The sequence below is a fragment of the Pantherophis guttatus genome, chromosome 2, assembly GCF_059756535.1.
Source record: "Pantherophis guttatus breed Tessera chromosome 2, ASM5975653v1, whole genome shotgun sequence".
NCBI classification, from domain to species: Eukaryota; Metazoa; Chordata; class Lepidosauria; order Squamata; family Colubridae; genus Pantherophis; species Pantherophis guttatus.
The window spans coordinates 201,416,850-201,435,952 of NC_142064.1; the positions used below are offsets into that span (position 1 = coordinate 201,416,850).

General features: G+C 34.8%; 1 protein-coding gene across 2 annotated transcripts in view; it reads left to right on the top strand.

The window, feature by feature from the left end:
* The window catches only part of SGCD (sarcoglycan delta), a 452,437-nt gene that overhangs the window by 137,375 nt on the left and 295,959 nt on the right, over nucleotides 1-19,103 (top strand). The window lies entirely within an intron of this gene.

Sequence of the window (19,103 nt, forward strand, 5' to 3'; positions counted from 1 at the left end):
GAAAATTAACTTATCTTTTTGTAACTTCGCGTCCTACTTCTCCAGACTTTTCTTTCTCTGTGGTAGAGAACACTGATTTTGAATGTATTTCTAAAAAGTGCTACAAGGTTTATCCAAAAATATATTTTGATTTCAAACCAGTGAACCCTGCTATATCTAAGGTGGTAGGAATATTGAATATTACACATTATTGCAGCTGTTTACTTCGGATGTAAAAAATGTCTAGATGTATGATTAAAAGGAAGTCATAATTTGTTTGTTTTTTGGAAGAATATTTCTCTGGTAAATTTTTCCCTCCAGTCTTTTGACTTGTGAAAGATAGAGGAAGGGTAAAGGGCCCTGAAGAGAGATGGATGATAATCTATGGCTAGGAGAGCTCATCTGCCTAGCCCAATTAGCAGAATTCTCACTCATAGTTACCATTAGTTACAGCCTTAGTGTGCTTGAATAGGAACTACCTTAATGTTGAATCAAATACTTCTTATAAGCTTTTCAGTGAATGGAGAATTCATTTAACTGAGACTTCAATTCGTTGAATACAGAATTGTTAATGATCATGAACAAAGTAGTCTGTAAACTGTTGGCCTTTTGAATGATAACATCCATAACATCTCTAAGTAATTCTGATTTTACATAACTTGTCTACTTATTCTATTCCTAAAATTCTCAATGTTCAGCTTGATTTCCTTTCAAGCTCTGCCAAATTATCTATCATCTGTCTGTCTGTCTATTCTTTCTCTCTCTTCATTATCTATCTATCTATCTATCTATCTATCTATCTATCTATCTATCTATCTATCTATCTATCTATCTAATTTGTAGAGCCACCCATCTCATAAGCAAGTGTTTCAGGTGGGTGTACAGTAAGCAACACATGGAATCATTTGGCAAATTATTTGCCAACAAAGCAGAAATACTCTCCTTCTATGGAACAATTAAATACAAATTCAAGCAGGAATATCTCTGACTACTGCTATAAGGACAAAAAAGAGCTAACTCAGCCTGGAACAAAGATGGCTACACTTGAAAAAAAATGAGTAACTTGGTTAGCTGCAGTGTGTTTTGTTGGCTAGTCTCTAGAAAGGATTGCTGTCAGTGGAGAAGGAGTCTCTAGGAGCTTTTTGTAGGCTGGCAGTTCTTTACTATAGCAATAGCACTTAGACTTACATACTGCTTCATAGTGCTTTTCAACATTCTCTAAGTGGTTTAAAGAGTCAACATATTGCTCCTAACAATCTTATTTTATCAAGCTCAAAAGGATGGAAGGTTGAGTCAACCTTGAACCTGTGAGAATCAAACTGCTGGCAGTCAACAGAATTAGCTGCAATACTGCATTCTAACCACTGCGCCATGGCTAAACCTATAGCTGTATCACCTCCTTGTAAGAGTTTGGGGCTTGGTCTTGATTGGCCTGATTCAAGGAGAATGGATGTATTAGTGGAGAACAAATTATCAGTCTGAAAGATCCTAGGGGAAAAGCAGTCATGATTCTGCTATAAATCAATCAAAATCTAATTCATTTTCATTTATACATTCTTCAGGGTGGCACAAGGTGCTGAGTTCAAATAGGAGTCATGATACATTGATTATACAGCAGTGGAAGTGGAAGTTCCCAAATGCGAACTGAATAAATAATTAAATTATAGATTAGGCTTATGCACTAAGCTTGCATTTTCTACTTATATCTCTTTTTCCTTCTCTAGGATCATTGCTATATAATGTCTAATGTCTAAAACTTTAAAAAGATAATTTCATTCATATATATATATATATTTATATTTATCTGGGACCATCTTTGTCCCAGATGGTCAATGCAAAAGTAATACAATTATCCCGTATAGTTCTATTATAAAACTTCCTGTAGATCAATAATGTATGCTGCATGATTATGTCTTATCTTTTGTGTGTTCTCTTGCATAATATTTATTGTTCAGCTTAGTCTCTATGGATGGAAACTTGTAAATCAAGTTTTCATAAAACATTATTGAGTTTACTGATTGAAATGTCCTTTGATAGGTCTTTCAAGATTTTCTTGTTATACTAAACTTGTAGTAAAGTTATTACAACAAAGTCCTGCTGTGCTTCTCTTTGTGGGGGAGGTGAGTGTTCCTGGGAGGGATGAAGAATGAATGTAGGGAATGGATGCCAAGAATATATATTCTCAGCAGGGTTATCCAAGGTTTGGAGATCCCAGCTGCCCACTAAAGCAAACGGACACCTACAGTATATAGGGTAAGCAGCGATATAGGAAGATGCTGGAAGCAGATAATCACTTTAGTGATAAGGTAGCATTTCTGAATGGCAGAAAGCATTTGGTAAACTATTCCTGATTTTTACCAAGAAAGCCACATCAATAAAAAGAAAATCTGTCTATGTGATCACCAAGAGTTGACACATACATTAATCAGTGCATTTCAGTTCAAAAGGGCATATTATCTTTCCTCAACAGATACTTTCTCATCATCTAGTCATCCTGACTCCTTGCTATAATACAGGATTTCTCAGATTGTTACTGAATAATTTGGAAACTTGTTTCTCTTGCCTGTTCTGTCAAAGTATTTTAAATTTGCCTTTTAGCAAATCAGACAATTTTCTACCTAACACAAATAATCTTATTGTTAGTGATTTTTAAGGTTTTTATTAAGACAGACTCTAGTGGCTAAATCGGCCCTCCTGAGCATGCTATGATTCCTTTCATTTATTTTTCTGTTTTACAGTTCAAAATAGATGTTTGCCCTTCACTCTTGTTGTGACTGACTGAGCAATCATGCTTACAAACTGTTTGCAGCTTTTTAGTATCTTACTGTGTTCCATTTGATATTGTTACATTAGCAGTTGGTGTAGCTCAACTCCAACCAGGTTAAAAGACTGATATTGTAGAATTGAAAAAATAAATGTAAGGCCCCATTTATTCAATGAATTGAAGACCTGCTTACACTTGCTTCTTATGAACGTATAAACATAGACTTTGTATGGATAAGTGTAATGAAATATGGGAATCAATTATGCAGAATACAGAAGTTTGAAAAGAAAGCACGGTAGTTATGTAAGTGTGTTAGAAATATACACGTAGAGAGATACACTTGTATAATGTTTGCATTAGTTAATTTGCATTAGAATTGTAACTGCTTACTATTGTAATTTATTTATTTATTTATTTATTTATTTATTTATTTTATTTCTATATCGCCCTTCTCCCGAAGGACTCAGGGCGGTGTACAGCCTAATTAAAAACACAAAGACAGACAAAATTTAAAAATAATTAAAATTATTAAATAATAGGCCCAATTTATAAAACCCCAAATTTAAAACCCCATTTTAAACCAATTAAAATCTTTACATTGATAGCCCAGCCTGGCGGAACAACATGGTTTGATGCATAATGATGCATACTTTATGTTTTGTTATTTCTGTAGTATTTTCACTTTTTTGGGAGGGTTCCTTTTTTGACAATATAAGTATTTTGGTATTGTGTGCCTTTTCTTTTTCTTTTTCTGCTATTATTAAAAAAAAACTTAGTGCCCTTTAGACAAAACATTTTTGGGAAGCGGGAACACACATAAGGGAAGTAATTGCCATGGACCTTCCACATAGAACCCTAGCCTACAGTTCAGTATTTGAAATGATCCAATAATTGACACTTCCCATTTATAGCAGTAAAACTAATCAGCTAGGATTTACTTTCCCATTTAATGGGCCATTAACTTCAATTGACACCAACAGAGAAAAAAACTGCATCAGCATAGGATGCTGCGGGAAGGGGTGATGGGTGTGAGTGTGTGTGTGTGTGTGTGGTGAGGGGAAATGGTTTAATGGTTTAATGTTTAATGTTCTGTCCTCAAATTGCTCAGTCTTAAAAAGCCCCTGAGTGTAACTCTCAAACTAAGGTGACGAGAATAATGAAAGTTATGATCCAACACATTGGATGAGACCAAGTTTGTGGAAAATTACAGTGGGTAATTGACAGTTTAATTTGCACTTGGAAAGCTCCCAGACATTCTCTACATCCAGGTCAGAACAAACATGCAAATCATTTGACAGCTGCCAAAAATAGTACCAAGGGCAGACAAAAACAGGAGAGCAACATATAAACAATAGGAACAGTTTATAGTATCTATAGATCTACATAAGTCAAAAGGTACAGAACTTTCCAGAGCCACCTGAAGCTATGCTGTGGGCAAATAGCATGGACAATCATCAAAGCAGCAGCCTTTAGTGTATATAACATTATGAGAATAGAGATGGAAAGTAGGATATCAGGTGATCCGTTTTCTGTTCTGCATCATGAAGAAACAAATTGATGGATGGGGATGAAGACACCACCAAAATTTAGGAATGCTCCCTTGATTAAAGGAATTCAGTGTCTGGAGATCCAAGTGGAAACAATTATTTTGTAATGGATATTTTAATAGTTCATCATATATCTGTTGTATGCTTCAAATAGCAGAGGACATCAGGTGAACTGATGAGTTGGCTGTTGTACTGTAACAGGCTGTTGGGCTGTGAGCTGATGGGTTGTCGTAAGGTTATGTTAGTATTCTAGATACTATAACATCAATTGTTATATGAATGGATTTGTATTATAACCATTAACAGAAAATAGCAGAAGACATATAGTATATACAAATCATGGCATGGTTCATTTTTAATATTAAAGCATGGTTTAACAGGATTTTAAAAAAATAGAGTGCTATTAACATAGATATTTGGTGCTATTACTGAATTTTCAAAGTGTTGTTCATGTATGTATGCATGTAAATAAAAGTAAGCTTGCAAGTGCATGATGATAATGATAAAAATAATAATGTTAAAGGAAAGATATTGTGTGATCTTAAAATTATTTGTATTTGCTCTTGATACCCATCTCTGTATCTTTTATAATTGGATGCCAAGTAGGTGGTGAAGGTGAATTTGGATAAAATAATAGGTACTAACCTATAAATAAAGTACTAACCATGATTAGAAGTGAAACAGCTTGCTGTTAATGGAACAGAACAAGTTTGCTGGCAGCTAGCAAGTAGATATACCAATAATAAAATGTACTTGATTTAAAAAGAATTGACACCTCATCAAATGCCACAATATTATTCTCTAAAAAACACAGATGCTTGGCTCACTGGCTATCCTAAGCAAATACCTGGGGAAACAGCCAAGGTTTAATGGGATTCCCAGAAAACAAGGAGGTTGAGGGTCTTCGGTATCTCTGATATTAGGTTGTTCCATAGGTTAGGTACAGCTATGGAAAAGACTCATTTCCACCAGATGAGAACTTTTTACTGAGGGGAACCTGGACAAGCCTACCCATCCAATCTAGTTTTTGGCTAGATGTCCTGAGGGAGAAGTAGTCCCTCAAATGATCTGGCCACATGCAATACATGACCTTAAAGATGATAATTAGCACTTTAAATTGCACTGAGAACAAAGCTGAAAACCAGTGTAACATGGGCCAATCATAGGTTGCCCCAAACTCTACATACTATTGCACTCTGTGCCAGTTGATGTTTTCCTGAAGGACAGCCCCTTATAGAACATATTGCAGTAGTCCAAAAAGGAAGTGACTAGAACATGCTAGAACAAGTGACTAGAATCATTCTGTCTTTCTGGGGTTGAATCACAGCATATTTCTTCCAGCCAGACCCTCACAGACCCTACTCCCTGGATATTGGGTTAGCACCTTAACAACATCACTTGTCCAGCCTGTATGATCAGAATAATGGATAATCATGCTGCAAAATGACCGCAGATGTTAAATAGAAAGGGTGAGAGAACTGCAGCTGAATCCTGGGGGCTCCCACATATGAGGAGCCCAGGGCTAGATCTCCCTCATGTCCCCAACACTAAGCTTGAAAGATTGTGCCTTCAGCTTTAGATGAGTTAGCCTTGTTTCTTGGAGGTTTGATTCTCCATTAATCAGATCTGGCCATAATTCTGGCTGCATTATTTTCTGGGTAAAAATAAATCTTATCCGCTTATAGTTATCTTTTAGATTATTGCAATTACATAGTAGGGATGTCTACAGGGTACAGTAAAAAAAAAAGTCAAAATGGCGGCTGAGATGGCACAAAGTTTTTATGGGCATTGTGGTATTGTGGTACCAGGCAGAATAAAACAGGCAGAACTTTGATGGCACCATTACAGCCAATATCTTGACTTTTATGACATACCCTCTGAACACCCCTGATACATAGAAACAGTTGACAGTGTTAGCTACTACTAAATGTGGTCTTTTGCTTGCTTCATGGTAAACTCTACAAACCAGTCAACGGCCTTTTCATACCAGCTACCTAACTTCAAATTGTTTGGTGAACAAAAAGATTTTGGAGGCAAGATACATAAATGATAGCTTCTTCCCATATGCACAGATCTTTGATCTTCAGTTACTTTATTATATGACTGGTGTTTTATGGTCTTTAAAGTTTTATGTCATCATCTGGAAGTTTTATTGTGTTTTCAATTCAACTTTTTAAAAAAAACATGAAGGATTTTGAGGAACCTTTTGGAAATGCATGAATATTTCAAAAAATAATGGGCTTCTAATTCTAAATGCATAAATCATCTGTGAACAACCAATTATATTTCACATCTGCTTGCAGTGTATTGCACAGCCTCTGCATTCCTATTATGCCAGTGTTTCACAAGAACGCATATTCATTTGTATAGGTTTTCTTTCAGACTCAAGGAGAAATAATGCTGAAGTTGCTTCTAAAAGATGTTCTATATAAGAAAATAGGGCAGAGAATTAAACACCCTTAATCATGTTTATTATTCTTTTGAGTATTCCTAAGGTTTTATAAACATACCGTTTTTGTTTAAAAATATTGATCACATGAGATCGTAGAATCATAAAATCAGAGTCGAAAGGGATCTCAGAGGTCTTCTATTCTAACCTCCTGGCTCAGTGCAGGATCTGCCAAGGTATTTTTACAGGGGCTTTTGTTTGGGGACCTGTAATGATGGGTGTTCCACTTGTTCATGTTTTTTTTTCCTATCAGGAAATTCCTTCTTGAATTTTCTTTCCATTGATTTTGGTTCCCTATGTATTGAGAGTGAACGAGTCTACTCAAGGCAGAGTAGAATGGAGTAATTAATTATTTCCCGTTATATGAGTCCCTTGCTCCTGTTAATACATAGCCAAATGGCAGTTATCCTTTTAGTGACTGCATCACAAAGCAGGCTCAGTGTCAACTTTTGATCTACTAGGAAGCTCAGATTATTTTTACTTAAACTACTGGCAAGCCAGATCACCCCATCTTTCTCCCCACATGCAGGACTTTCATTTCAGAAAACTAGCTATTTTTCCTAGTTTTGTGTCATCTGCAATTTTGATAATCTATTATATAATGCTCCAAAGAGTCTTTCCCTTCCTCCAGTAAGATTAATATAACCAAACAATACCAAAAGAGACAACTAGTCATAGTAAATCAGTAAACAAGGAACATAAACAATCAGACACAACCAAGAATAGAGGCTACTGTAGATATAGAAATGCTAGCAACAAGATAGAAGTCCCCATGCCAAATTTATTACCAAAGGGGCATTACTGACAGGTCAAAGGGGCATTGTTGAAGTGCCTTTGAGTAGTCTTCTGCTGCATCCCTCACATTTTAACACTCTACAGATCTGTCAGCTTGCTTGTTTATTGATTGATTGATTGATCTATCTTTGTGTCCTAACCCAGGGGAATGGCCATCCTAGTAGTGAGGAGCTGTGCCTGGCAACTGTGTCTGGAAGTAGCCCATGAAGTATGTAAAATGATGTTAGAGTAGTCCAAATAGTGGTGTACTCCTCAATAAATAATAAAGCCTGTAGGAAATTCAGCCACATGAAACCTGTTTTTTTCAGAAGCAGTGAAACCCTGTGCCTACTCTCAAAGGTGATTTTTCAAAAGGCAACTATATTTTCTTTGTTTTTCCTTGAATACGTTTCATTTCTCATCTAAGAAGCTTCTTCAGTTCTGTCTGAATAGTGGAGAATTGTGGTGGAGAACCCAAAGATGCAGTTTCAAGAGGCAACTATATTCTTGAAAATGAATCCCAATCATTTTCATGGTGAAAAACTCTGTATACTCATTTAGGACATATCTACCTTTTCCTTATTTAAGTCAACCATCTATATTGTCTGCCTGCTTGTACACCCACATTCCTTCTCAGACAGACTTGATCACACTTGATGCAAATAATGGCAAATGCATAGTGATACCTTTTGGCTTGGTTAATCGGAGAGTGATTGGTTATCTTTGTGCCGTCAAGTCACTTTTTTATTGTCTTAGTGATTGTACAGATAGATTTTCTCCTTAACCATCTATCCCTAATCTGGTCTTCCAATGGTATTCTCAACACTACTGTATCTAAGTCTAGCCACCTTGCTGTTTTTTTCTTTTTTTGAAAGAAATACAAAACGGAAGTTTAATTTAGCAATTGTTCCATTCATATTCAAGGATCAAGGATCATATTCAAGGTGAAGTATAGAGGGGAAAATATCTTTCCGGCTTCCTGAATTTAAAGACATAGCCAAATGGGATTAAAGTATTCTTTTTGACAGTGTGCAAACTGGCTTTTTCTCATATATTAATGCAATGCTAATTGTTGCAGCCATTAGTACTCTATTTTATTGTTATCAACATGCCTGCATAAATGTTCATTGAGCATTCTAGCTACCCAACTCATGAAGAATGAAAGATAAAATATTAATGAAACCAGTGCCCTCAGTAACAGTACCACATGGATTTCTAAAAATATATTTGAGTGTTAATTAGAAGGATTACTGATAGATTGTTGTTGTAGTGAGACAGAGATGCTAATTTTTTTTTGCAAGAATTATTTCATTTCAGTGTATTTTATCTTCTTTGGATTTATTGTGTTATTCCAGAATTCCAAAATTAGCATATGCCCACACTGTAGATCTTTTAACATGAAAGTACAAGAATATCACTGGATATGAACTCATTTTATTTATGCAGAATAAACATTTTTAGGCTTTAATTGGAATTACTCTAGTATACTGTTTATTACTACTGACCCTCGTTGACCTGGAACCAATAACTATCTTGCATCATGTTCTGCTATTTCACTTTCCGAACATTTCATTTTTCTTCTTTTCAGAAAATGTCCTTAACACCAAATCATTGTTCATTAATTTTTGCACATATCATTTACATTTACTTACTTTATATAGCTGATCATCTCACATATGTTCTCCCTTACCAACCTGATGTCAGAAGGGTTTTGAGCTACATCATGGAAAGCTTAATCAGCCCTTAATTAGTCAAATACTGCACAGAGACTGAAAATAGAAAAAAAAAACACCTCTGTAGAAAAACAAATGTTGGACAGCTGATGAAGAGTTTGGAAATATTTTTGGATGTATGCCTATTATGGTATGCCTATTTGCAGAATTGTTCCATTTAAGTTCACTGGAAACAGTAGACCATTCTGGAATTGAAGAAATTGTGTGGGGGGGGGGAATTCAGCTGGTGGAATTGTCTTTTCCTGTGACTTGCTGCAGTAAAAGTTGTGAAGCTTTTTTTTTCCCAAAAAGGAATATATATATATATGTATGTATGTATGTATGTATATATGTATATATATATATGTGTGTGTATATATGTTTTCTCAGGTTTTCGCGGGTGTTTGTATGTAGGTCTTTGGTTATTCGGGTCTTCTCCCACGTAAAATTGGAAGTGTCTTGTCGACGTTTCGACGAAGTCTCATTCGTCATCTTCAGGCTGGTGTTCTCGGCTTCGTGCTTCCAGGAGCAAATTTGGAAGCACGAAGCCGAGAACACCAGCCTGAAGATGACGAATGAGACTTCGTCGAAATGTCGCCAAGACACTTCCAATTTTACATGGGAGAAGACCCGAATAACCAAAGACCTACATATGTATGTATGTGTATGTATATATATATATATATATATATATATATATATATATATATATATATATATATATATTTCTTTTGATTCATAGGTATAAATGTGCGATATTTTTGCAATCAGGGTTTTTTTCCTATGTTGAAAGATGTTAAAATGGCCATGGTGGGATGAAATCTCTATTCATCGCTTTCAGGCTTGTCAGACATTTTATGTTGTTTCTTCTGTGACTTATGGGAGACTGGGATAGCACTATTTCGGCCTTTTTAGACCTCTTCAGCCAGACACACCCATATTTTGTGACTCCTCCCTGTAGAGGTCAAATATTTATTTCTTTTGATTTCATATATATCCATTATTTTCCAGAGAGGGTAAATAAATAAGCCAGCTATTCATCGGGGGCAACATTCCTTCCTTTCTAGAAGTATGTGTGGAGGGAAGAAGCAGCAGCTTTAAATCCTCTGGATCTAATATGCCATGTAGAATGAATGCCCTGTTTGCACTTTCCCTCATAAATTGTAGAACTTATGACCATCACAGAGAAGCTTTAGTAAGACTTCAGACTTACCTCTCCATTGGAAGGGAGAACCAGTAGCTAATCTTACAATGTTTAAGAAGTTATGTCCTTATTCTTATCATTGAAATGATTATAGCTTTGCTCCTGTTGTAAACAAAATAGAAAAAAAGCAGCTGGGGGAAAAATGCTATATAGACAGGCAGCGTAGGTTTTTTTTATATATAGATCAATTTATAAAGTTGGGAATTTTTTTAGAGGGAGGGAGACTTAAGGAAGTTAATTAGCTGAGTAACATATATTTGGCTTGAATGGCAAAATAAATAATTAATAGTATTGCCTTTGTAAATTTAGCTTTTCTGATATAAATTAACATAATTAAGTGAGCAATGCTACAGTATGCATTTTTACTAACCAAATTTAAATCAAGCAATTAAGCGTTAGGTTTCCATATCTAATGGGCTGAGCTCAAGTTGATGCTGACTGTGTAGTTGTATATTTGTCTTTTCTTTATTAGAAAAACAGGAATCAAAGCACTCTGCAATAAATCTTACCATTAATTATGCTATGAATGGATGATAGATTAGTTTTAAATATTTCACTCACAATTCTGTGTAATGCATCATTATATGGTAAGCTTTTTCTAAAGCGTTTGCAGCATAATATTTATTTACTTATTTATTTGTTTACATGTATTTGTTTGTTTACTTACTTACTTACTTACTTACTTACTTACTTACTTACTTAACATCTACCTCTGTTCTTCAGAGATATGTCTCTTCTTCCCAGGAATCTCACCTGCTTCAACTGAAAATGTTTTATAAAGGATGAGTTGGGAAGTATTCACATTTTGCCTTGCTCATGAAAAATCACTTCCTTTTGCCATCCAACCAAACATGGGGAGTGATTCAGGACTATTATTCCTCCAGGCTTTATAATATGCCATAAAGCAGGCATACACCCTTTTTTCAGTGCTAAAGAGAAAAAGCTACTTTGTGGAATATTGTATTTAATACCCTCCAGTGATTTCATGGCTAGGATGAAATAGAAACCATTAATTACCAAGCTCACAACAATTGTTTGTTTCTTTAAGACAATGCCAGTCATATAATACTGGTTATATCAGGCAGTGGATACTTCTGAGGTAAATCCATTTAGCTGATAGTTAAATTACATATTAGATATGTTGCTTGGGGGTTGGAAATCTTTTGAAAGGATGCTTTGGTTGGATGGGGGCTTAAATAAAGCATTTCCTCAAAGCTATTGTACAAACCATGATGTTCCCTTCACTCCAAAGAGCAATGCAAGGGCAGTCATATTGTTCAATATTGGCTTGCTTTAAAACACTGAAAGAGCCTTTTCTCACAATTCTGACCCAAAATGATTTGTGGTACTGATGCACATAACTGTCGAAGAAAATCACATTGCCTCTTTGCTTCAGTTAAGAGAATCATGTTTCCTGCATGGCATCACTCTGTCAAAGAAAATGTAAGCTACTTTTCAAAGGCTTAATGTCAGTCATAGTAATAGTGAACTGTGCAATTTGAGTGTATATCACTTTGAAAGGAAAACAGGTTTGCTGAAAAATAAGGAAAAATTATTTATTTAAACTTTTTTTTGTTTGCCCTTGTCATAGAGATAGACAAATTGGCTCTTGGCCACATTCAAAATCAGGCTGGGTACAGAGTCCATCCCATCTTCCTCTCAAAAAAAGGAAAAGGCTGATCTTTTTAAAAATAGAGACAGAACTCAGAAAGAAGTTATGGACCAAGAAACTATCACAATCTTTGATTAAAAACTAGAATGTCCAAGAAGTGGATAACCTAGTATATTGGAAGGGAAAGGCCTCCAGAAGTAACTCTTCTACCTTAGTTTGACTTGTCTGTAGCAGGGGTGGGTTCTACTTACCTTTACTATCGGTTCGTAACGGGGCCGCATGCACATGTGAGCAAAGCGCGCTCTTCTGTGAATGTGCAGAAGCATTTTAATGACGTCGGGGTCAGTGGATGGAGCCTCCCGCTGGTTTTACTACCGGTTCTATAGAACTGGTGCGAACAGGGGGCAACCCACCACTGGTCCATGGTAAATTCCCAGGAGAATGTGTTAGTTCAAGAAAAACAGGGTCTATAGATACTGTTTCTCTGTGATGATGCTGTGCTTTGGAATACCCTGTAGTTGTGAAATTCAAGTAGCTCTTTCTTTATTAGATTTTGAGAAGTTATTAAAAACAGCTATTTAAGAATCCTTTTGAATCTATCTCATTATTTATTCTTTGTTTGCTTAAAATGCATTTTTTAGGTATCTCTGAATTTCATTTTTGACTATTTGATTATTTGATTTCAAATTTCAAATTGTAGTTTATCAAGAGTCCACTGATTATGTTGGTTTAAATCAAATAAATAAAGATTACTAATTAGGTAGCAACAGGTAGAAGTCTAGCCAGGAATTTATGATAATCCCTTGATGTTTTTTTTCCCTGTGTTATGCTCATTATTTTCTTTTCTTCTGACTGAATTACAGAACTGAGTGTTTAAACTTCAGCCTTCCATCAGGCTGCATGTGAAGATAACAATTAGAGTTTCTTATCATCTGTAATATTATTTGAAACTTCTGCTGGCTCGAGTGGGATGGACTAATCCCATTGGGGAGAGACACCATCTCAGGTACCCTAGACCCAACTCATATAGGGCTTTAAAAGTAACAATCTTGAATTGTATCCAGAAGCAAACTGATAACAAATTCAGCTCATGCAGTAGCAGTGTCATATGTGCAACTGGGGTTCTAGAATGGTGAGCACTGCTGCATTCTGGACCAGCTGTAGCTCCTGAATACTATTCAAGGGTAGCCGCATGTAGACCTCATTGCAGTAATCCAATTGAGAGATGAGTAGGGCAAGAGTGACCATGACCAGGGCTTCACAATCCAGGTTAGGGGTACAACTGGTGCACAACATGAAGTTGTGCGAAAGTCTTCCTAACCACCTGCTCTATGAGCAGGAGTTGTGCACCTGGTCTCTCAGAGGTAGTGCAACCCCATTCAGAACTAATGATGATAAACAACCAGATCCTTAGGTCCTTTGCATTCACATTTTGCATCTGTCTTGCCTGGGTTCAGCTGTTGTACTCCATCTAGACCCTGAGAGCTTCCACGCATTATGAAAAGCAGGCATAGAATCGCTTGGATCACCAGAGTTGAATATATAAAAATGAGTGTCATCAGCATATTGATGATATTTCAACCCATGGTGTCAGATGATCTTACCTATATTTAGAATTTTGGTCATTTCTATCCAGGCAACTAAAGATTTTAAGTTAATAGAAGCCCAGATTCTACATTTATTAGACCATACATTTTTTTACTTGTGTCTGTCTGTCATTTAATACCTTGTTTTCAATTTTTATTGCACTCATTTAGTGTAGAAAATTAAGCTTTGGTGCAGTGTTCATTTTAATAATGCATTTCTTCATACCCTACACAATTTTAAATTTTTTTCATATTCATTATATTTTTCCAGGTGTGAATACTTTTTTAAAAAAAATAAGTGTTTGTTAATTTTGTCAAGTAAATTCCCAGCTATTTCATTGGTATTGTTTGGTTTTGGTTTTGGTTTATTCAAGCCCCATTATTTAATTCAATTTTTTATTTTCTACCTCAATTAAGTGCCATGTCAACATTTGAGTTTCATCTTTATTGATCCAGTATCACTGAACCACATCACTATATTTATTCTATCAAATTCTAAAAAGTATTTTGGCTGAATAAATAGTTAAATACAGAATCAGCAGCATATAATTTTAGTCTATATTCTTGAATTACTAATTTAATTCCTGACATCTTTTTGTCAATGCCAGTAAAAACCAGGAGAAGAGGGACATTATAGTTCATTTGTTGTGAAAAGGAAAATGTTATGATCTTCATGTTCTTTATGATTATTCTGTATCAATACAAAAAAGTCAGACACAATGCATATTCTTCAGAGATATAAGAATAAAAGACTATTCCAAATTATCAAAAGCTTACTCCTCATTAGGAAAAATCAACTATCTTCCTGTTACTCGAATTATAAAATCAATAGCATTCAAGATATACCTGATACTGTCCTTCATGTGTTTCTTTCAGTATGGTTAAAATGCATTAATCCAGGTTAAAAAAAGCAGAACTATTGCCATAAAAGCTAGTACTCTACTTTGAAAAAAGAAATAGATATGAATGGATGGACAAGTAATTTCCCTCCTTGTAGATTAGAGACACATAGGGAATCCCATACCTAGATAGTTTCCATCTTTTAAGGTAATCTACAAATAGAAATAATGTGGAAAGGAAATATAAAAAATGAAGAAACATTATCAAAACAAACAATGGAAATTGCAAAAAAGAGAAATTCAAAACTAAGAAAAACAAAAATCTCACCAACGAATTTAACAAAGAATTTCAGAGAATTGTTAAAAGAGGCAAGAAACACTACTACATTAACGTCTGTAAATACTGACCATCAGACAATAAATCTAATCTAATCTAATCATTTCTGGAGAATGCATAGAAAACTTTCCAATAGTATGTGTATCCAGTTATTAACTCTTTTTTATTTCAAGATTTATGCTTGCTTCATTCCACAATCACAAATAAACTTTATATATATTCACTTATAATTTGTTTTAAACTGCTTCATATCCATTCACTTACATAAAAATGTATAAATATGTATACTGTTTCTCTTTTTTACTGATGAATGTTATTTTGATTTATGAGTGATTGACATGAGGTGGCAGAAAAGTCCTTAGGTATGACAGTTTTGACTTATTGAGTGATTTTGTGCCTTCAAGTTGATGTCATCCCTTAGAAACCACATAAATAGATTCTTTCCAGGAAGGTCTGTCTCCAACTTGGCCATTCAAATCTTCTAACAGTGTACCCATTGTCATTGTAACTGAGTCCATCCACCATTTTTTTAATCCTTTTTTTTAAAAAAAATCAAGTAATGACTTGCTGTTGGTCATCCTCTTTTTCTTTTTCCTTCTACCTTTCCCAGCATTAGAGTTTTCTCCTGATACCTAAGGCTTTGCATACTATATCCAAGATATAATGACCTTTTGTGCCTTGAATGAGAACTACAGATTGATTTTCTGCATTTGTTTTTGTTTTCTGGTTAACCATAGTATCTGCAGGAGTGTTATTTAACACCAAAGCTCAAAAGCTTCAGTCTTACTTCTTCAAAGTCCAACTTTCATTTCCATAGAGTCTCACAGAAAAACAGTTGCTTTTCTACTCTTTGTAATTATATAAAAATGATGACACTTAAATATCTTTTCCAGGTCCTTCATCGCTACTCTATAGTGTTAGAATCTACAGCCTATTTTTTGACTTCCTGTTACTTTACACCACTTCAATATCTTTATTGTCAATTCTAATGATTTTTGTTCTATCTTTTGTCATAAGTTTGGTCTCCTTTAGATTCAGTTCTAGCTCCCTTTTTCAGGTCAGATAATACTGAACCCCAAACTGACTGATAAGAACATTCAATGGTTTAAGGTTGATGTGAAATCGGAAGGGGGAAAAATATTTCTCAAACTTTTTCAGGCCACAGAACTTTATGATTAAGGGGAGAAACATTCTTAGAATCCTCTGCCTGCCTTTTAGTCAGTGATGATTCACGAGCACAGCCACCTCTCATCCTTGCCATCCTTCAAATGTCATGAAATAGAAATTGGCAACCCTTGCTATGAGATCAGTAAATGGGCACCAGTCACTTAATTACCAATCAGTCTTCTGAAACTGAGGGCTAAGAAGAATGGAACAATCTGAGAGCCCTGGAAACAAATGGGGAAAATACAACAACAACAAAAAAAAAAAAAACCTATGGAAAGGTCTTTTTGGCTGAATCAGAATCAATAGAGTACAATGTAGAAGACAGAGATAGAATCAATCTCTATATTATACATAGCCAACTTGAGACAATGAAAAGACACTGAAAAAGAATACAACAAGGAATGAAGGAGAAAGGCATTTTTTATTTTCTCTGGTGGACCCGTAAGATAGATAAGACTTATTGAAATCAGATATATCAGAGAATTCTTAAGCTGAACGTACAACTAAAGCCAGAAGTTTTACATGTGGACAAATACATTGAAAAAACAAAATGGAACTTTGTTCTTATACATTACAACAGCAGCAAGACTTCTCTAAGTGCAGAGATGGAAGGACTCACATATACCCAGAATAGAAGAATGGCTGGTGAGATTAATGAGTTGGCGGAGAGGGCAAAATTAAAGAAAATACTTTATTTAACTTGGTTTCTACTTGGAAACCACTCTTGGATTTTTTTGATTGAAACTGAAAGAAATGAAATTTTAACCTTGGGTATTGATGATTAGACTTGTTTATAATAATAGAATTATTGTTTCTTATGGTTTATTATGATTCAAAGTCTCACTGATTTTTATCTGTATGGAAGAAAGTTGAAAATTACTTCTTTTTAAAGTTTTTCCCCCTCTTTTGTCTGCAATCCCCAATATTGCTTTTTTTTTTTTTTTTGCTTTGTTGCATTTTATACTTTTTTGAAATTTAGTAAAGTTTTGTGGAAAGAAACAAAGGATGACTGAGAATGTTCACCAGGTGGATAATTTAGTTCACCAGGTGGATATTAGATGCTGGCTGGTGACTTCTGAGAGTTGAAGTCTAGACATCTTAAAATTACCAAGTTTTAAAAAACACAGATATAAGGTATTAAAAAGGGAGGTGTGTGGATAAAGGAAGAAGAAAAAAGTATCAGGTGGAGAAATGATATCAGGGTAGACTTCTCTATTGTATTGTATATTTTACTCTTTCTGAATATATTGTATTTTCTCTGAATAATATCCCTTCTTCTGAAGGGATATTTACAAAGGAAGAAGATACTTAAAAACAGTGCAGAAGATACAGTGGAAATAATAAACACAATTCATCATTTTATTACAGAATTCTTCTTCCCAAGTTCACATCTGAAAGAGTGGTAGTGCATATTTTCATTTTAGTGGTTGATTGTTCCAGTATACAATCAAAGTCGGAAAAGCTCATTAGGAGTCCTGGCCTGGGACTGAATAATAACTGGAAAGAAAACCTACTTTGGCTCTTACATAAAAATATCATTCCCTTATTCTTCCTTGGGGGGCTGGAAATGCAACCCTCTGGCTCTTACTATCAGAAACTGAAAAAAATAGTATCATCCTCTGTTTTACCTGCACTACCCTAGTGGGTGAAAAATGAGAGCAAAATACCAAATTGCAAAGTGCAGTGGAATACAGAGAACATAATTACAAACATTTTTTTTTTCAAATTTTAAGCAGTGGTTTTAGATCTGGAATTCGATAATGTTTAGCTAGTTTGATTGGTCTTCATGTTCAGAAGAAAATGATTCCATTCTAATTTGTGATGCAGAAGAAGACTTATTTTAAAATATAAACTATTATCAATTAAATATTGGGGAGATGGAATATTTCCAGGACTGCAACAATTCAGCATCATCCAAATTTGTCTGCATAACCTTTGCCTTGTTAATGTGAGGCGACATTCCATTTTGTTGAAGAACACAAGTTGAAGTTCACGTGTGTCTTGAATTGTTATGAAGAAGCAAGTGACCGAGCAATTGAATGAGTGGGAGGAGATGGAATTCTATTGTTTCATATTTACCCTTAGAAAGACCTTTGTTTGATCTTCAGAAAAGGGACTATATTGTTGATGGTGTTTACAGAAAACTTTTCATGCATAAACACTCCCTAGTTTTACTCAGAAATGGAATTGCATTAACAAGCATAATTGGAGAATGCTTTAGCTATAGTTCTATCATTAGTTATTTGTACCATTATTGTACAATTAGTTGTATCACCATATTGATCAATATAATTATTGTATACTTCAATACAAAATCTGCATGATTGGGTAATTCATATAATATAGTAAACATAGAAACTAATACATTAAACAACGGGTTACAATGGCAATTCAGCAAAAAATTTACAACCTTTTTGGAGATTGACACTAGCTCTCAACTAAGAAAAAAAAATTCTCCTTCAAGATTTCATGATAACTGATTAGTAGAGGTATGAATACATCCTCACACTAGAACAGACAATGAAGGAGTATATTATGAAACTGATTCTACTTATTCTCTCAGGGTTCGACAAAGAGACTCTTCAGAGGAGTGCTATTGAATCTCCCTTCTAGCAGTGATGATTGCAGGACCTCATATCTTGAAAAAAGAAAGATTTTTCTATGATTCAGGCATAAAATATTGGCAAAAGTAATTAGCGGCTGACAAGGGTTTTCCAAACAAGCCCAACATAAACAGCGTAGGCAAAGACCTCAGATCTTTCTGCAGATCAATCTCAAAAACATGTGGTTTCAGTTCAAAGTTCTCTTGAAGCAGATCAAAGTCAAGTATTGGGCAGATCTTATCCTTTGTTCTTCTCTGAGAACTAATCAGAGTCTAATCAACAGATCAGAGTGAACTAAGCCAATTCTCTCCAAAGCAGAGAATATTTAAGCTTTTATCAATGCTGTTATACAGAATAACTTTTTAATTGGGAATTTAAGTGAAATGTATATACCTCCGAGCATTATGATCTAGGCAAATAGATGTTTTGTGAATAATTATGAAGTTGGGTGCTACCAATATTGGGAATACTATATTTCTGTCAAATAATGAACAATGGGTTACAATACTAATATATTACATGATAAAGAG